We start from the raw sequence: 18,591 nt of genomic DNA, 5'->3' as shown, positions 1-18,591 counted from the left end.
GCCCGGGGAAGCGGCCCCTGCCCTCGATCCCGCTCCCGCACCCGGCCGCGGTGACACGCCAGAGGGGCGGGGTGGTGGTGGGGCGGGGCTTTTGTCGGAGGGAGCTGTGGAGGGACACACCGGCACACAGGTGGCGGCGCCGGGGCTGGGCGCCGGTGGGGGCGGCCAGGTGCAGGTCGAGGGGCTCGCGGGCCGAAAGGACGGCAACTGGGCCCGCGGCGGAGTCTGGGTCCGGGCCAGCCACCCCGGGAGCGTCTGGGGTGCGGCTGCCTTCCAGGGCCGCCTTCTGGCCGCCTGGCCGGCCGGGCCGGCGGGGAGCGCCCCCGCCGGCGCGCGCCGTGGTGGGAGGGGCCTGAGGAGGTGGGGCCTGCAGCGCGGCCCGGCGGGGGCGGAGCCGGCGGCCCCAGCCGCGGGCGAGTAGAGGAGAAGGCGGGCGGAGCGGGAGGCAAAAAGCCTACAGCACCCGGTATTCCCAGGCGGTCTCCCATCCAAGTACTAACCAGGCCCGACCCTGCTTAGCTTCCGAGATCAGACGAGATCGGGCGCGTTCAGGGTGGTATGTCCGTAGACGGGGGCGGGGGGCCGCGGGCGGCCTCTTGAGGCCCAGTTTCGCTGGCGCTGGCGCCTTAACGCCAGCCTTGCGGCCGGCCCGCCCCGGCAGGGCCCCCTCGCCCGCCCAGGCAGGGGGAACGGAGGTCTCGGGTATCGGGCGGCGGCGGAGGGTTTGGCGACCACCTCCCAGCCCAGGGCGGCCCTGACCCAGCAAACCCTTCGGCGCTTGGCGCCCCGCCCAAGATCCCGCACGTCGCTCACAGGGACGTGGCCCCGGAGGCTTCAGGGCCCGGGGCCCGCGGTCCCTTGGGCATCGGCCCTGCCCGCCCACGCGGCGCTAGGCGCAGCCCGGCCGCAGCCCGGGCCGGCCCTCCTGCCCGACAGCAGCCGGCCCGAAGCCACCGGGAGCCACCATTGAGTCGCCACGGCCCCTCAGCCCCGGCAAGGCCACCCTTGCCCCCACACCCCCCGCCGAGCTCAGGACCCCGCCCCTGGTGGCCGGCAGGCCCGGGGAAGCGGCCCCTGCCCTCGATCCCGCTCCCGCACCCAACCGCGGTGACACGCCAGAGGGGCGGGGTGGTGGTGGGGCGGGGCTTTTGTCGGAGGGAGCTGTGGAGGGACACACCGGCACACAGGTGGCGGCGCCGGGGCTGGGCGCCGGTGGGGGCGGCCAGGTGCAGGTCGAGGGGCTCGCGGGCCGAAAGGACGGCAACTGGGCCCGCGGCGGAGTCTGGGTCCGGGCCAGCCACCCCGGGAGCGTCTGGGGTGCGACTGCCTTCCAGGGCCGCCTTCTGGCCGCCTAGCCGGCCGGGCCGGCGGGGAGCGCCCCCGCCAGCGCGCGCCGTGGTGGGAGGGGCCTGAGGAGGTGGGGCCTGCAGCGCGGCCCGGCGGGGGCGGAGCCGGCGGCCCCAGCCGCGGGCGAGTAGAGGAGAAGGCGGGCGGAGCGGGAGGCAAAAAGCCTACAGCACCCGGTATTCCCAGGCGGTCTCCCATCCAAGTACTAACCAGGCCCGACCCTGCTTAGCTTCCGAGATCAGACGAGATCGGGCGCGTTCAGGGTGGTATGGCCGTAGACGGGGGCGGGGGGCCGCGGGCGGCCTCTTGAGGCCCAGTTTCGCTGGCGCTGGCGCCTTAACGCCAGCCTTGCGGCCGGCCCGCCCCGGCAGGGCCCCCTCGCCCGCCCAGGCAGGGGGAACGGAGGTCTCGGGTATCGGGCGGCGGCGGAGGGTTTGGCGACCACCTCCCAGCCCAGGGCGGCCCTGACCCAGCAAACCCTTCGGCGCTTGGCGCCCCGCCCAAGATCCCGCACGTCGCTCACAGGGACGTGGCCCCGGAGGCTTCAGGGCCCGGGGCCCGCGGTCCCTTGGGCATCGGCCCTGCCCGCCCACGCGGCGCTAGGCGCAGCCCGGCCGCAGCCCGGGCCGGCCCTCCTGCCCGACAGCAGCCGGCCCGAAGCCACCGGGAGCCACCATTGAGTCGCCACGGCCCCTCAGCCCCGGCAAGGCCACCCTTGCCCCCACACCCCCCGCCGAGCTCAGGACCCCGCCCCTGGTGGCCGGCAGGCCCGGGGAAGCGGCCCCTGCCCTCGATCCCGCTCCCGCACCCAACCGCGGTGACACGCCAGAGGGGCGGGGTGGTGGTGGGGCGGGGCTTTTGTCGGAGGGAGCTGTGGAGGGACACACCGGCACACAGGTGGCGGCGCCGGGGCTGGGCGCCGGTGGGGGCGGCCAGGTGCAGGTCGAGGGGCTCGCGGGCCGAAAGGACGGCAACTGGGCCCGCGGCGGAGTCTGGGTCCGGGCCAGCCACCCCGGGAGCGTCTGGGGTGCGACTGCCTTCCAGGGCCGCCTTCTGGCCGCCTAGCCGGCCGGGCCGGCGGGGAGCGCCCCCGCCGGCGCGCGCCGTGGTGGGAGGGGCCTGAGGAGGTGGGGCCTGCAGCGCGGCCCGGCGGGGGCGGAGCCGGCGGCCCCCGCCGCGGGCGAGTAAAGGAGAAGGCGGGCGCAGCGGGAGGCAAAAAGCCTACAGCAACCGGTATTCCCAGGCGGTCTCCCCTCCAAGTACTAACCAGGCCCGACCCTGCTTAGCTTCCGAGATCAGACGAGATCGGGCGCGTTCAGGGTGGTATGGCCGTAGACGGGGGCGGGGGGCCGCGGGCGGCCTCTTGAGGCCCAGTTTCGCTGGCGCTGGCGCCTTAACGCCAGCCTGGCGGCCAGCCCGCCCCGGCAGGGCCCCCTCGCCCGCCCAGGCAGGGGGAACGGAGGTCTCGGGTATCGGGCGGCGGCGGAGGGTTTGGCGACCACCTCCCAGCCCAGGGCGGCCCTGACCCAGCAAACCCTTCGGCGCTTGGCGCCCCGCCCAAGATCCCGCACGTCGCTCACAGGGACGTGGCCCCGGAGGCTTCAGGGCCCGGGGCCCGCGGTCCCTTGGGCATCGGCCCTGCCCGCCCACGCGGCGCTAGGCGCAGCCCGACCGCAGCCCGGGCCGGCCCTTCTGCCCGACAGCAGCTGGCCCGAAGCCACTGGGAGCCACCATTGAGTCGCCACGGCCCCTCAGCCCCGGCAAGGCCACCCTTGCCCCCACACCCCCCACCGAGCTCAGGACCCCGCCCCTGGTGGCCGGCAGGCCCGGGGAAGTGGCCCCTGCCCTCGATCCCGCACCCGCACCCGGCCGCGGTGACACGTCAGAGGGGCGGGGTGGTGGTGGGGCGGGGCTTTTGTCGGAGGGAGCTGTGGAGGGACACACCGGCACACAGGTGGCGGCGCCGGGGCTGGGCGCCGGTGGGGGAGGCCAGGTGCAGGTCGAGGGGCTCGCGGGCCGAAAGGACGGCAACTGGGCCCGCGGCGGAGTCTGGGTCTGGAGGGCTCTGAGCCTCCATCCGCTCTGGTGCCTCGGGTCTACCGGCCCGACGCCTGGTAGCGTGACACCCCACCGGCCCACAGACGTAGCCTCCCCAGCTGTGCTCACAGCGAGTCCAACCGCAGCCTGCATCCCTCCGCGGGACACTTGGATTACTCCCGCGATCCCCACGAGGTGCGGCACCCGGCGGCCGAATGGGCTGAGATCCTGCCCTTGCGGCGGCGCCCTGTGGCCACCTCCGCCTCCCTCACGGTACTGGCCGAGGCCTCGGACCAGCGGGCCCCGGCTCCCAGCTCAGCGCTGCTCCTCCGCCCCTCTCACCTCCTGCCCGACGTCCAGGCTACCGAGCACCCTCCACCCCCGCCCACCTTCATGCCACTCAGCCGGAACCCGGGAGGCAATGCCAACTACCAGGTGTATGACAGTCTGGTGCTGAAGCGGCAACCGCAGGAGGGCCAAGCGCGGGCCAACTCGCTGCTACCTTCCACCTCGGCCTCCAGGCCCTCTCTGCACGGGAGCCAGACTGGGAAAATGAACTTACCAGCAGCAAATGGGGGCAGGGGCAGGGGGCGGCAGGGCATGGAGAGAGGAATAAAGAGCGCCAGAGTCCAGGAAACATTGGTGGTCTGTGGCTTGGAAGCGCCACTACTTCTGCCAGCCTGGGTCCCTGCGCTTGGCTTCCTGCAATAAGAAGCCAGTGTCCCCTTCTTGGCCTGAGGGTCCCTTTGGTTTAGTGGCCACAGCTCTGCCAGCAGGCCCCTCCTGGTCCTATACCATGCACTAAGTACATCTGCAGCTGCAGACTCCAAACCCCTGGTCTCTGGGCACCTCCTCTGTGTCTCAGCTGTCCCTGTCCACAGAGAGCCTCATACAAGAAGTTGCTTCCAAACTGGGAGGTTCCACATCTGGGCAGGTCCAGCTCCAGGCCCAGTGAAGGGCATGAAGAAGGCTGAGGCTCTGGACTCCAGCCAGGCCTTCAGCAGGCCTCTGAGGCCAAGGTCTTCCTAGTCTCAAGAGGGGCCAAGAGACGCAATGTGTCATTTGAACAAGTGAGTCAGCGGGCGGTGAGCGAATGAATGACCGCTCGAGGGGATGTATGCCGGCCACCGGGCCCTGTTTGACTGTCCAGGCTCAGCTTACCTGACCCTGGTTACCAGGGAATGCCACTCTGGGCCCTCCTTTTCATCCCCCTCCCTCACTGTGACCTCACCACCTGCCCCATTATGACCCAGTCTGGCTCCCAGTTAAAACTGGAGGGCAGAGGGCCCAGGCAGTCCTGGGACCAACGGCCATGGGTGAGCGAAACTACTACCGAGCCGAGCCGTTCACTGGCCCCATCCCCAGGAAATGCCAGGAGCAAGGATACTCAATTCTTCTGATCCCGGTCAGCTTCATCTTGCTCAACGTGGGGATCAACATGGTGACTATGGTCAGGGCAGGATCTGTGCAGCGCGGTTGGGGGAGCCCTGGGGTCTTGAAGGGGCTGAGGTGGGAGGGCTGCTGGGGTGTGACCGGACAAGGGTTGGATTTCAGGGCTCACCCTGCTCCCGGCCTCCCCCCTCCCCTTCTTCCCTCAACTCTGGAGGCATCTGAAGAGATTCTTGAGGGCACTTTTCAATCGTATTTTCCACAAAGGTGAGTGGGCGCCGGCGTGGGTTCAGGGGATGTGGGCCTGTCCCCTTTCTTCTATCCCTGCCTTGATTCTCAGCCCCTCAGGAACCCAGGCCCTGACCCATCTCGCCTTTCCCCACAGACAAGCAAGCCAGCTGTGTAGGCACCCATTGCATGTGCATGCGCTGCTCCGTGGATCCCAAGAACCTGTGCTCAAGAGTTTCTTCCCACTTCTGCCATCGCCCAAGCTTCCTGCTCGGGCAGGTAAACCACCTTGCCTACTGCCTGCAGCGGGGCTCGGCGGGGGCGGAGCCGGCGGCCCCCCCGCCGCGGGCGAGTAAAGGAGAAGGCGGGCGGAGCGGGAGGCAAAAAGCCTACAGCACCCGGTATTCCCAGGCGGTCTCCCATCCAAGTACTAACCAGGCCCGACCCTGCTTAGCTTCCGAGATCAGACGAGATCGGGCGCGTTCAGGGTGGTATGGCCGTAGACGGGGGTGGGGGGCCGCGGGCGGCCTCTTGAGGCCCAGTTTCGCTGGCGCTGGCGCCTTAACGCCAGCCTGGCGGCCAGCCCGCCCCGGCAGGGCCCCCTCGCCCGCCCAGGCAGGGGGAACGGAGGTCTCGGGTATCGGGCGGCGGCGGAGGGTTTGGCGACCACCTCCCAGCCCAGGGCGGCCCTGACCCAGCAAACCCTTCGGCGCTTGGCGCCCCGCCCAAGATCCCGCACGTCGCTCACAGGGACGTGGCCCCGGAGGCTTCAGGGCCCGGGGCCCGCGGTCCCTTGGGCATCGGCCCTGCCCGCCCACGCGGCGCTAGGCGCAGCCCGGCCGCAGCCCGGGCCGGCCCTCCTGCCCGACAGCAGCCGGCCCGAAGCCACCGGGAGCCACCATTGAGTCGCCACGGCCCCTCAGCCCCGGCAAGGCCACCCTTGCCCCCACACCCCCCGCCGAGCTCAGGACCCCGCCCCTGGTGGCCGGCAGGCCCGGGGAAGCGGCCCCTGCCCTCGATCCCGCTCCCGCACCCGGCCGCGGTGACACGCCAGAGGGGCGGGGTGGTGGTGGGGCGGGGCTTTTGTCGGAGGGAGCTGTGGAGGGACACACCGGCACACAGGTGGCGGCGCCGGGGCTGGGCGCCGGTGGGGGCGGCCAGGTGCAGGTCGAGGGGCTCGCGGGCCGAAAGGACGGCAACTGGGCCCGCGGCGGAGTCTGGGTCCGGGCCAGCCACCCCGGGAGCGTCTGGGGTGCGGCTGCCTTCCAGGGCCGCCTTCTGGCCGCCTGGCCGGCCGGGCCGGCGGGGAGCGCCCCCGCCGGCGCGCGCCGTGGTGGGAGGGGCCTGAGGAGGTGGGGCCTGCAGCGCGGCCCGGCGGGGGCGGAGCCGGCGGCCCCAGCCGCGGGCGAGTAGAGGAGAAGGCGGGCGGAGCGGGAGGCAAAAAGCCTACAGCACCCGGTATTCCCAGGCGGTCTCCCATCCAAGTACTAACCAGGCCCGACCCTGCTTAGCTTCCGAGATCAGACGAGATCGGGCGCGTTCAGGGTGGTATGGCCGTAGACGGGGTCGGGGGGCCGCGGGCGGCCTCTTGAGGCCCAGTTTCGCTGGCGCTGGCGCCTTAACGCCAGCCTTGCGGCCGGCCCGCCCCGGCAGGGCCCCCTCGCCCGCCCAGGCAGGGGGAACGGAGGTCTCGGGTATCGGGCGGCGGCGGAGGGTTTGGCGACCACCTCCCAGCCCAGGGCGGCCCTGACCCAGCAAACCCTTCGGCGCTTGGCGCCCCGCCCAAGATCCCGCACGTCGCTCACAGGGACGTGGCCCCGGAGGCTTCAGGGCCCGGGGCCCGCGGTCCCTTGGGCATCGGCCCTGCCCGCCCACGCGGCGCTAGGCGCAGCCCGGCCGCAGCCCGGGCCGGCCCTCCTGCCCGACAGCAGCCGGCCCGAAGCCACCGGGAGCCACCATTGAGTCGCCACGGCCCCTCAGCCCCGGCAAGGCCACCCTTGCCCCCACACCCCCCGCCGAGCTCAGGACCCCGCCCCTGGTGGCCGGCAGGCCCGGGGAAGCGGCCCCTGCCCTCGATCCCGCTCCCGCACCCAACCGCGGTGACACGCCAGAGGGGCGGGGTGGTGGTGGGGCGGGGCTTTTGTCGGAGGGAGCTGTGGAGGGACACACCGGCACACAGGTGGCGGCGCCGGGGCTGGGCGCCGGTGGGGGCGGCCAGGTGCAGGTCGAGGGGCTCGCGGGCCGAAAGGACGGCAACTGGGCCCGCGGCGGAGTCTGGGTCCGGGCCAGCCACCCCGGGAGCGTCTGGGGTGCGACTGCCTTCCAGGGCCGCCTTCTGGCCGCCTAGCCGGCCGGGCCGGCGGGGAGCGCCCCCGCCGGCGCGCGCCGTGGTGGGAGGGGCCTGAGGAGGTGGGGCCTGCAGCGCGGCCCGGCGGGGGCGGAGCCGGCGGCCCCCGCCGCGGGCGAGTAAAGGAGAAGGCGGGCGCAGCGGGAGGCAAAAAGCCTACAGCAACCGGTATTCCCAGGCGGTCTCCCATCCAAGTACTAACCAGGCCCGACCCTGCTTAGCTTCCGAGATCAGACGAGATCGGGCGCGTTCAGGGTGGTATGGCCGTAGACGGGGGCGGGGGGCCGCGGGCGGCCTCTTGAGGCCCAGTTTCGCTGGCGCTGGCGCCTTAACGCCAGCCTGGCGGCCAGCCCGCCCCGGCAGGGCCCCCTCGCCCGCCCAGGCAGGGGGAACGGAGGTCTCGGGTATCGGGCGGCGGCGGAGGGTTTGGCGACCACCTCCCAGCCCAGGGCGGCCCTGACCCAGCAAACCCTTCGGCGCTTGGCGCCCCGCCCAAGATCCCGCACGTCGCTCACAGGGACGTGGCCCCGGAGGCTTCAGGGCCCGGGGCCCGCGGTCCCTTGGGCATCGGCCCTGCCCGCCCACGCGGCGCTAGGCGCAGCCCGACCGCAGCCCGGGCCGGCCCTTCTGCCCGACAGCAGCTGGCCCGAAGCCACTGGGAGCCACCATTGAGTCGCCACGGCCCCTCAGCCCCGGCAAGGCCACCCTTGCCCCCACACCCCCCACCGAGCTCAGGACCCCGCCCCTGGTGGCCGGCAGGCCCGGGGAAGTGGCCCCTGCCCTCGATCCCGCACCCGCACCCGGCCGCGGTGACACGTCAGAGGGGCGGGGTGGTGGTGGGGCGGGGCTTTTGTCGGAGGGAGCTGTGGAGGGACACACCGGCACACAGGTGGCGGCGCCGGGGCTGGGCGCCGGTGGGGGAGGCCAGGTGCAGGTCGAGGGGCTCGCGGGCCGAAAGGACGGCAACTGGGCCCGCGGCGGAGTCTGGGTCTGGAGGGCTCTGAGCCTCCATCCGCTCTGGTGCCTCGGGTCTACCGGCCCGACGCCTGGTAGCGTGACACCCCACCGGCCCACAGACGTAGCCTCCCCAGCTGTGCTCACAGCGAGTCCAACCGCAGCCTGCATCCCTCCGCGGGACACTTGGATTACTCCCGCGATCCCCACGAGGTGCGGCACCCGGCGGCCGAATGGGCTGAGATCCTGCCCTTGCGGCGGCGCCCTGTGGCCACCTCCGCCTCCCTCACGGTACTGGCCGAGGCCTCGGACCAGCGGGCCCCGGCTCCCAGCTCAGCGCTGCTCCTCCGCCCCTCTCACCTCCTGCCCGACGTCCAGGCTACCGAGCACCCTCCACCCCCGCCCACCTTCATGCCACTCAGCCGGAACCCGGGAGGCAATGCCAACTACCAGGTGTATGACAGTCTGGTGCTGAAGCGGCAACCGCAGGAGGGCCAAGCGCGGGCCAACTCGCTGCTACCTTCCACCTCGGCCTCCAGGCCCTCTCTGCACGGGAGCCAGACTGGGAAAATGAACTTACCAGCAGCAAATGGGGGCAGGGGCAGGGGGCGGCAGGGCATGGAGAGAGGAATAAAGAGCGCCAGAGTCCAGGAAACATTGGTGGTCTGTGGCTTGGAAGCGCCACTACTTCTGCCAGCCTGGGTCCCTGCGCTTGGCTTCCTGCAATAAGAAGCCAGTGTCCCCTTCTTGGCCTGAGGGTCCCTTTGGTTTAGTGGCCACAGCTCTGCCAGCAGGCCCCTCCTGGTCCTATACCATGCACTAAGTACATCTGCAGCTGCAGACTCCAAACCCCTGGTCTCTGGGCACCTCCTCTGTGTCTCAGCTGTCCCTGTCCACAGAGAGCCTCATACAAGAAGTTGCTTCCAAACTGGGAGGTTCCACATCTGGGCAGGTCCAGCTCCAGGCCCAGTGAAGGGCATGAAGAAGGCTGAGGCTCTGGACTCCAGCCAGGCCTTCAGCAGGCCTCTGAGGCCAAGGTCTTCCTAGTCTCAAGAGGGGCCAAGAGACGCAATGTGTCATTTGAACAAGTGAGTCAGCGGGCGGTGAGCGAATGAATGACCGCTCGAGGGGATGTATGCCGGCCACCGGGCCCTGTTTGACTGTCCAGGCTCAGCTTACCTGACCCTGGTTACCAGGGAATGCCACTCTGGGCCCTCCTTTTCATCCCCCTCCCTCACTGTGACCTCACCACCTGCCCCATTATGACCCAGTCTGGCTCCCAGTTAAAACTGGAGGGCAGAGGGCCCAGGCAGTCCTGGGACCAACGGCCATGGGTGAGCGAAACTACTACCGAGCCGAGCCGTTCACTGGCCCCATCCCCAGGAAATGCCAGGAGCAAGGATACTCAATTCTTCTGATCCCGGTCAGCTTCATCTTGCTCAACGTGGGGATCAACATGGTGACTATGGTCAGGGCAGGATCTGTGCAGCGCGGCTGGGGGAGCCCTGGGGTCTTGAAGGGGCTGAGGTGGGAGGGCTGCTGGGGTGTGACCGGACAAGGGTTGGATTTCAGGGCTCACCCTGCTCCCGGCCTCCCCCCTCCCCTTCTTCCCTCAACTCTGGAGGCATCTGAAGAGATTCTTGCGGGCACTTTTCAATCGTATTTTCCACAAAGGTGAGTGGGCACCGGCGTGGGTTCAGGGGATGTGGGCCTGTCCCCTTTCTTCTATCCCTGCCTTGATTCTCAGCCCCTCAGGAACCCAGGCCCTGACCCATCTCGCCTTTCCCCACAGACAAGCAAGCCAGCTGTGTAGGCACCCATCGCATGTGCATGCGCTGCTCCGTGGATCCCAAGAACCTGTGCTCAAGAGTTTCTTCCCACTTCTGCCATCGCCCAAGCTTCCTGCTCGGGCAGGTAAACCACCTTGCCTACTGCCTGCAGCGGGGCTCGGCGGGGGCGGAGCCGGCGGCCCCCCCGCCGCGGGCGAGTAAAGGAGAAGGCGGGCGGAGCGGGAGGCAAAAAGCCTACAGCACCCGGTATTCCCAGGCGGTCTCCCATCCAAGTACTAACCAGGCCCGACCCTGCTTAGCTTCCGAGATCAGACGAGATCGGGCGCGTTCAGGGTGGTATGGCCGTAGACGGGGGCGGGGGGCCGCGGGCGGCCTCTTGAGGCCCAGTTTCGCTGGCGCTGGCGCCTTAACGCCAGCCTGGCGGCCAGCCCGCCCCGGCAGGGCCCCCTCGCCCGCCCAGGCAGGGGGAACGGAGGTCTCGGGTATCGGGCGGCGGCGGAGGGTTTGGCGACCACCTCCCAGCCCAGGGCGGCCCTGACCCAGCAAACCCTTCGGCGCTTGGCGCCCCGCCCAAGATCCCGCACGTCGCTCACAGGGACGTGGCCCCGGAGGCTTCAGGGCCCGGGGCCCGCGGTCCCTTGGGCATCGGCCCTGCCCGCCCACGCGGCGCTAGGCGCAGCCCGGCCGCAGCCCGGGCCGGCCCTCCTGCCCGACAGCAGCCGGCCCGAAGCCACCGGGAGCCTCCATTGAGTCGCCACGGCCCCTCAGCCCCGGCAAGGCCACCCTTGCCCCCACACCCCCCGCCGAGCTCAGGACCCCGCCCCTGGTGGCCGGCAGGCCCGGGGAAGCGGCCCCTGCCCTCGATCCCGCTCCCGAACCCGGGAAACATTGGTGGTCTGTGGCTTGGAAGCGCCACTCCTTCTGCCAGCCTGGGTCCCTTCGCTTGGCTTCCTGCAATAAGAAGCCAGTGTCCCCTTCTTGGCCTGAGGGTCCCTTTGGTTTAGTGGCCACAGTTCTGCCAGCAGGCCCCTCCTGGTCCTATACCATGCACTAAGTACATCTGCAGCTGCAGATTCCAAACCCCTGGTCTCTGGGCACCTCCTCTGTGTCTCAGCTGTCCCTGTCCACAGAGAGCCTCATACAAGAAGTTGCTTCCAAACTGGGAGGTTCCACATCTGGGCAGGTCCAGCTCCAGGCCCAGTGAAGGGCATGAAGAAGGCTGAGGCTCTGGACTCCAGCCAGGCCTTCAGCAGGCCTCTGAGGCCAAGGTCTTCCTAGTCTCAAGAGGGGCCAAGAGACACAATGTGTCATTTGAACAAGTGAGTCAGCGGGCGGTGAGCGAATGAATGACCGCTCGAGGGGATGTATGCCGGCCACCGGGCCCTGTTTGACTGTCCAGGCTCAGCTTACCTGACCCTGGTTACCAGGGAATGCCACTCTGGGCCCTCCTTTTCATCCCCCTCCCTCACTGTGACCTCACCACCTGCCCCATTATGACCCAGTCTGGCTCCCAGTTAAAACTGGAGGGCAGAGGGCCCAGGCAGTCCTGGGACCAACGGCCATGGGTGAGCGAAACTACTACCGAGCCGAGCCGTTCACTGGCCCCATCCCCAGGAAATGCCAGGAGCAAGGATACTCAATTCTTCTGATCCCGGTCAGCTTCATCTTGCTCAACGTGGGGATCAACATGGTGACTATGGTCAGGGCAGGATCTGTGCAGCGCGGCTGGGGGAGCCCTGGGGTCTTGAAGGGGCTGAGGTGGGAGGGCTGCTGGGGTGTGACCGGACAAGGGTTGGATTTCAGGGCTCACCCTGCTCCCGGCCTCCCCCCTCCCCTTCTTCCCTCAACTCTGGAGGCATCTGAAGAGATTCTTGAGGGCACTTTTCAATCGTATTTTCCACAAAGGTGAGTGGGCGCCGGCGTGGGTTCAGGGGATGTGGGCCTGTCCCCTTTCTTCTATCCCTGCCTTGATTCTCAGCCCCTCAGGAACCCAGGCCCTGACCCATCTCGCCTTTCCCCACAGACAAGCAAGCCAGCTGTGTAGGCACCCATCGCATGTGCATGCGCTGCTCCGTGGATCCCAAGAACCTGTGCTCAAGAGTTTCTTCCCACTTCTGCCATCGTCCAAGCTTCCTGCTCGGGCAGGTAAACCACCTTGCCTACTGCCTGCAGCGGGGCACGGCGGGAGCGGAGCCGGCGGCCCCCCCGCCGCGGGCGAGTAAAGGAGAAGGCGGGCGGAGCGGGAGGCAAAAAGCCTACAGCACCCGGTATTCCCAGGCGGTCTCCCATCCAAGTACTAACCAGGCCCGACCCTGCTTAGCTTCCGAGATCAGACGAGATCGGGCGCGTTCAGGGTGGTATGGCCGTAGACGGGGGCGGGGGGCCGCGGGCGGCCTCTTGAGGCCCAGTTTCGCTGGCGCTGGCGCCTTAACGCCAGCCTGGCGGCCAGCCCGCCCCGGCAGGGCCCCCTCGCCCGCCCAGGCAGGGGGAACGGAGGTCTCGGGTATCGGGCGGCGGCGGAGGGTTTGGCGACCACCTCCCAGCCCAGGGCGGCCCTGACCCAGCAAACCCTTCGGCGCTTGGCGCCCCGCCCAAGATCCCGCACGTCGCTCACAGGGACGTGGCCCCGGAGGCTTCAGGGCCCGGGGCCCGCGGTCCCTTGGGCATCGGCCCTGCCCGCCCACGCGGCGCTAGGCGCAGCCCGGCCGCAGCCCGGGCCGGCCCTCCTGCCCGACAGCAGCCGGCCCGAAGCCACCGGGAGCCTCCATTGAGTCGCCACGGCCCCTCAGCCCCGGCAAGGCCACCCTTGCCCCCACACCCCCCGCCGAGCTCAGGACCCCGCCCCTGGTGGCCGGCAGGCCCGGGGAAGCGGCCCCTGCCCTCGATCCCGCTCCCGCACCCGGCCGCGGTGACACGCCAGAGGGGCGGGGTGGTGGTGGGGCGGGGCTTTTGTCGGAGGGAGCTGTGGAGGGACACACCGGCACACAGGTGGCGGCGCCGGGGCTGGGCGCCGGTGGGGGCGGCCAGGTGCAGGTCGAGGGGCTCGCGGGCCGAAAGGACGGCAACTGGGCCCGCGGCGGAGTCTGGGTCCGGGCCAGCCACCCCGGGAGCGTCTGGGGTGCGGCTGCCTTCCAGGGCCGCCTTCTGGCCGCCTGGCCGGCCGGGCCGGCGGGGAGCGCCCCCGCCGGCGCGCGCCGTGGTGGGAGGGGCCTGAGGAGGTGGGGCCTGCAGCGCGGCCCGGCGGGGGCGGAGCCGGCGGCCCCAGCCGCGGGCGAGTAGAGGAGAAGGCGGGCGGAGCGGGAGGCAAAAAGCCTACAGCACCCGGTATTCCCAGGCGGTCTCCCATCCAAGTACTAACCAGGCCCGACCCTGCTTAGCTTCCGAGATCAGACGAGATCGGGCGCGTTCAGGGTGGTATGGCCGTAGACGGGGTCGGGGGGCCGCGGGCGGCCTCTTGAGGCCCAGTTTCGCTGGCGCTGGCGCCTTAACGCCAGCCTTGCGGCCGGCCCGCCCCGGCAGGGCCCCCTCGCCCGCCCAGGCAGGGGGAACGGAGGTCTCGGGTATCGGGCGGCGGCGGAGGGTTTGGCGACCACCTCCCAGCCCAGGGCGGCCCTGACCCAGCAAACCCTTCGGCGCTTGGCGCCCCGCCCAAGATCCCGCACGTCGCTCACAGGGACGTGGCCCCGGAGGCTTCAGGGCCCGGGGCCCGCGGTCCCTTGGGCATCGGCCCTGCCCGCCCACGCGGCGCTAGGCGCAGCCCGGCCGCAGCCCGGGCCGGCCCTCCTGCCCGACAGCAGCCGGCCCGAAGCCACCGGGAGCCACCATTGAGTCGCCACGGCCCCTCAGCCCCGGCAAGGCCACCCTTGCCCCCACACCCCCCGCCGAGCTCAGGACCCCGCCCCTGGTGGCCGGCAGGCCCGGGGAAGCGGCCCCTGCCCTCGATCCCGCTCCCGCACCCAACCGCGGTGACACGCCAGAGGGGCGGGGTGGTGGTGGGGCGGGGCTTTTGTCGGAGGGAGCTGTGGAGGGACACACCGGCACACAGGTGGCGGCGCCGGGGCTGGGCGCCGGTGGGGGCGGCCAGGTGCAGGTCGAGGGGCTCGCGGGCCGAAAGGACGGCAACTGGGCCCGCGGCGGAGTCTGGGTCCGGGCCAGCCACCCCGGGAGCGTCTGGGGTGCGACTGCCTTCCAGGGCCGCCTTCTGGCCGCCTAGCCGGCCGGGCCGGCGGGGAGCGCCCCCGCCGGCGCGCGCCGTGGTGGGAGGGGCCTGAGGAGGTGGGGCCTGCAGCGCGGCCCGGCGGGGGCGGAGCCGGCGGCCCCCGCCGCGGGCGAGTAAAGGAGAAGGCGGGCGCAGCGGGAGGCAAAAAGCCTACAGCAACCGGTATTCCCAGGCGGTCTCCCATCCAAGTACTAACCAGGCCCGACCCTGCTTAGCTTCCGAGATCAGACGAGATCGGGCGCGTTCAGGGTGGTATGGCCGTAGACGGGGGCGGGGGGCCGCGGGCGGCCTCTTGAGGCCCAGTTTCGCTGGCGCTGGCGCCTTAACGCCAGCCTGGCGGCCAGCCCGCCCCGGCAGGGCCCCCTCGCCCGCCCAGGCAGGGGGAACGGAGGTCTCGGGTATCGGGCGGCGGCGGAGGGTTTGGCGACCACCTCCCAGCCCAGGGCGGCCCTGACCCAGCAAACCCTTCGGCGCTTGGCGCCCCGCCCAAGATCCCGCACGTCGCTCACAGGGACGTGGCCCCGGAGGCTTCAGGGCCCGGGGCCCGCGGTCCCTTGGGCATCGGCCCTGCCCGCCCACGCGGCGCTAGGCGCAGCCCGACCGCAGCCCGGGCCGGCCCTTCTGCCCGACAGCAGCTGGCCCGAAGCCACTGGGAGCCACCATTGAGTCGCCACGGCCCCTCAGCCCCGGCAAGGCCACCCTTGCCCCCACACCCCCCACCGAGCTCAGGACCCCGCCCCTGGTGGCCGGCAGGCCCGGGGAAGTGGCCCCTGCCCTCGATCCCGCACCCGCACCCGGCCGCGGTGACACGTCAGAGGGGCGGGGTGGTGGTGGGGCGGGGCTTTTGTCGGAGGGAGCTGTGGAGGGACACACCGGCACACAGGTGGCGGCGCCGGGGCTGGGCGCCGGTGGGGGAGGCCAGGTGCAGGTCGAGGGGCTCGCGGGCCGAAAGGACGGCAACTGGGCCCGCGGCGGAGTCTGGGTCTGGAGGGCTCTGAGCCTCCATCCGCTCTGGTGCCTCGGGTCTACCGGCCCGACGCCTGGTAGCGTGACACCCCACCGGCCCACAGACGTAGCCTCCCCAGCTGTGCTCACAGCGAGTCCAACCGCAGCCTGCATCCCTCCGCGGGACACTTGGATTACTCCCGCGATCCCCACGAGGTGCGGCACCCGGCGGCCGAATGGGCTGAGATCCTGCCCTTGCGGCGGCGCCCTGTGGCCACCTCCGCCTCCCTCACGGTACTGGCCGAGGCCTCGGACCAGCGGGCCCCGGCTCCCAGCTCAGCGCTGCTCCTCCGCCCCTCTCACCTCCTGCCCGACGTCCAGGCTACCGAGCACCCTCCACCCCCGCCCACCTTCATGCCACTCAGCCGGAACCCGGGAGGCAATGCCAACTACCAGGTGTATGACAGTCTGGTGCTGAAGCGGCAACCGCAGGAGGGCCAAGCGCGGGCCAACTCGCTGCTACCTTCCACCTCGGCCTCCAGGCCCTCTCTGCACGGGAGCCAGACTGGGAAAATGAACTTACCAGCAGCAAATGGGGGCAGGGGCAGGGGGCGGCAGGGCATGGAGAGAGGAATAAAGAGCGCCAGAGTCCAGGAAACATTGGTGGTCTGTGGCTTGGAAGCGCCACTACTTCTGCCAGCCTGGGTCCCTGCGCTTGGCTTCCTGCAATAAGAAGCCAGTGTCCCCTTCTTGGCCTGAGGGTCCCTTTGGTTTAGTGGCCACAGCTCTGCCAGCAGGCCCCTCCTGGTCCTATACCATGCACTAAGTACATCTGCAGCTGCAGACTCCAAACCCCTGGTCTCTGGGCACCTCCTCTGTGTCTCAGCTGTCCCTGTCCACAGAGAGCCTCATACAAGAAGTTGCTTCCAAACTGGGAGGTTCCACATCTGGGCAGGTCCAGCTCCAGGCCCAGTGAAGGGCATGAAGAAGGCTGAGGCTCTGGACTCCAGCCAGGCCTTCAGCAGGCCTCTGAGGCCAAGGTCTTCCTAGTCTCAAGAGGGGCCAAGAGACGCAATGTGTCATTTGAACAAGTGAGTCAGCGGGCGGTGAGCGAATGAATGACCGCTCGAGGGGATGTATGCCGGCCACCGGGCCCTGTTTGACTGTCCAGGCTCAGCTTACCTGACCCTGGTTACCAGGGAATGCCACTCTGGGCCCTCCTTTTCATCCCCCTCCCTCACTGTGACCTCACCACCTGCCCCATTATGACCCAGTCTGGCTCCCAGTTAAAACTGGAGGGCAGAGGGCCCAGGCAGTCCTGGGACCAACGGCCATGGGTGAGCGAAACTACTACCGAGCCGAGCCGTTCACTGGCCCCATCCCCAGGAAATGCCAGGAGCAAGGATACTCAATTCTTCTGATCCCGGTCAGCTTCATCTTGCTCAACGTGGGGATCAACATGGTGACTATGGTCAGGGCAGGATCTGTGCAGCGCGGCTGGGGGAGCCCTGGGGTCTTGAAGGGGCTGAGGTGGGAGGGCTGCTGGGGTGTGACCGGACAAGGGTTGGATTTCAGGGCTCACCCTGCTCCCGGCCTCCCCCCTCCCCTTCTTCCCTCAACTCTGGAGGCATCTGAAGAGATTCTTGCGGGCACTTTTCAATCGTATTTTCCACAAAGGTGAGTGGGCACCGGCGTGGGTTCAGGGGATGTGGGCCTGTCCCCTTTCTTCTATCCCTGCCTTGATTCTCAGCCCCTCAGGAACCCAGGCCCTGACCCATCTCGCCTTTCCCCACAGACAAGCAAGCCAGCTGTGTAGGCACCCATCGCATGTGCATGCGCTGCTCCGTGGATCCCAAGAACCTGTGCTCAAGAGTTTCTTCCCACTTCTGCCATCGCCCAAGCTTCCTGCTCGGGCAGGTAAACCACCTTGCCTACTGCCTGCAGCGGGGCTCGGCGGGGGCGGAGCCGGCGGCCCCCCCGCCGCGGGCGAGTAAAGGAGAAGGCGGGCGGAGCGGGAGGCAAAAAGCCTACAGCACCCGGTATTCCCAGGCGGTCTCCCATCCAAGTACTAACCAGGCCCGACCCTGCTTAGCTTCCGAGATCAGACGAGATCGGGCGCGTTCAGGGTGGTATGGCCGTAGACGGGGGCGGGGGGCCGCGGGCGGCCTCTTGAGGCCCAGTTTCGCTGGCGCTGGCGCCTTAACGCCAGCCTGGCGGCCAGCCCGCCCCGGCAGGGCCCCCTCGCCCGCCCAGGCAGGGGGAACGGAGGTCTCGGGTATCGGGCGGCGGCGGAGGGTTTGGCGACCACCTCCCAGCCCAGGGCGGCCCTGACCCAGCAAACCCTTCGGCGCTTGGCGCCCCGCCCAAGATCCCGCACGTCGCTCACAGGGACGTGGCCCCGGAGGCTTCAGGGCCCGGGGCCCGCGGTCCCTTGGGCATCGGCCCTGCCCGCCCACGCGGCGCTAGGCGCAGCCCGGCCGCAGCCCGGGCCGGCCCTCCTGCCCGACAGCAGCCGGCCCGAAGCCACCGGGAGCCTCCATTGAGTCGCCACGGCCCCTCAGCCCCGGCAAGGCCACCCTTGCCCCCACACCCCCCGCCGAGCTCAGGACCCCGCCCCTGGTGGCCGGCAGGCCCGGGGAAGCGGCCCCTGCCCTCGATCCCGCTCCCGAACCCGGGAAACATTGGTGGTCTGTGGCTTGGAAGCGCCACTCCTTCTGCCAGCCTGGGTCCCTGCGCTTGGCTTCCTGCAATAAGAAGCCAGTGTCCCCTTCTTGGCCTGAGGGTCCCTTTGGTTTAGTGGCCACAGTTCTGCCAGCAGGCCCCTCCTGGTCCTATACCATGCACTAAGTACATCTGCAGCTGCAGATTCCAAACCCCTGGTCTCTGGGCACCTCCTCTGTGTCTCAGCTGTCCCTGTCCACAGAGAGCCTCATACAAGAAGTTGCTTCCAAACTGGGAGGTTCCACATCTGGGCAGGTCCAGCTCCAGGCCCAGTGAAGGGCATGAAGAAGGCTGAGGCTCTGGACTCCAGCCAGGCCTTCAGCAGGCCTCTGAGGCCAAGGTCTTCCTAGTCTCAAGAGGGGCCAAGAGACACAATGTGTCATTTGAACAAGTGAGTCAGCGGGCGGTGAGCGAATGAATGACCGCTCGAGGGGATGTATGCCGGCCACCGGGCCCTGTTTGACTGTCCAGGCTCAGCTTACCTGACCCTGGTTACCAGGGAATGCCACTCTGGGCCCTCCTTTTCATCCCCCTCCCTCACTGTGACCTCACCACCTGCCCCATTATGACCCAGTCTGGCTCCCAGTTAAAACTGGAGGGCAGAGGGCCCAGGC

General features: G+C 69.9%; 11 non-coding genes across 11 annotated transcripts; all 11 read right to left on the bottom strand.

Annotated features, from left to right (window-relative positions):
* Positions 1–451: 451 nt before the first annotated feature.
* Positions 452–570, bottom strand: LOC137213642 (5S ribosomal RNA). The gene has a single exon (XR_010938276.1). It is a non-coding gene; the product is annotated as a 5S ribosomal RNA (ribosomal RNA).
* Positions 571–1,508: 938 nt separating this feature from the next.
* Positions 1,509–1,627, bottom strand: LOC137214195 (5S ribosomal RNA). Its single transcript, XR_010938818.1, has one exon. It is a non-coding gene; the product is annotated as a 5S ribosomal RNA (ribosomal RNA).
* A 938-nt stretch (positions 1,628–2,565) lies between these two features.
* On the bottom strand, positions 2,566–2,684 carry LOC137213658 (5S ribosomal RNA). Its single transcript, XR_010938292.1, has one exon. It is a non-coding gene; the product is annotated as a 5S ribosomal RNA (ribosomal RNA).
* Positions 2,685–5,387: 2,703 nt separating this feature from the next.
* LOC137214194 (5S ribosomal RNA) lies at positions 5,388–5,506 on the bottom strand. The gene has a single exon (XR_010938817.1). It is a non-coding gene; the product is annotated as a 5S ribosomal RNA (ribosomal RNA).
* Positions 5,507–6,444: 938 nt separating this feature from the next.
* LOC137214192 (5S ribosomal RNA) lies at positions 6,445–6,563 on the bottom strand. The gene has a single exon (XR_010938815.1). It is a non-coding gene; the product is annotated as a 5S ribosomal RNA (ribosomal RNA).
* Positions 6,564–7,501: 938 nt separating this feature from the next.
* On the bottom strand, positions 7,502–7,620 carry LOC137213606 (5S ribosomal RNA). The gene has a single exon (XR_010938241.1). It is a non-coding gene; the product is annotated as a 5S ribosomal RNA (ribosomal RNA).
* A 2,703-nt stretch (positions 7,621–10,323) lies between these two features.
* LOC137214191 (5S ribosomal RNA) lies at positions 10,324–10,442 on the bottom strand. The gene has a single exon (XR_010938813.1). It is a non-coding gene; the product is annotated as a 5S ribosomal RNA (ribosomal RNA).
* A 1,902-nt stretch (positions 10,443–12,344) lies between these two features.
* On the bottom strand, positions 12,345–12,463 carry LOC137214190 (5S ribosomal RNA). The gene has a single exon (XR_010938812.1). It is a non-coding gene; the product is annotated as a 5S ribosomal RNA (ribosomal RNA).
* A 938-nt stretch (positions 12,464–13,401) lies between these two features.
* LOC137214189 (5S ribosomal RNA) lies at positions 13,402–13,520 on the bottom strand. The gene has a single exon (XR_010938811.1). It is a non-coding gene; the product is annotated as a 5S ribosomal RNA (ribosomal RNA).
* A 938-nt stretch (positions 13,521–14,458) lies between these two features.
* LOC137213605 (5S ribosomal RNA) lies at positions 14,459–14,577 on the bottom strand. Its single transcript, XR_010938240.1, has one exon. It is a non-coding gene; the product is annotated as a 5S ribosomal RNA (ribosomal RNA).
* A 2,703-nt stretch (positions 14,578–17,280) lies between these two features.
* Positions 17,281–17,399, bottom strand: LOC137214188 (5S ribosomal RNA). The gene has a single exon (XR_010938810.1). It is a non-coding gene; the product is annotated as a 5S ribosomal RNA (ribosomal RNA).
* Positions 17,400–18,591: the final 1,192 nt, after the last annotated feature.

The sequence above is a fragment of the Pseudorca crassidens genome, chromosome 19 (genome assembly GCF_039906515.1).
Source record: "Pseudorca crassidens isolate mPseCra1 chromosome 19, mPseCra1.hap1, whole genome shotgun sequence".
Taxonomy (NCBI): domain Eukaryota; kingdom Metazoa; phylum Chordata; class Mammalia; order Artiodactyla; family Delphinidae; genus Pseudorca; species Pseudorca crassidens.
This window is presented reverse-complemented; position numbering and strand designations above follow the sequence as displayed.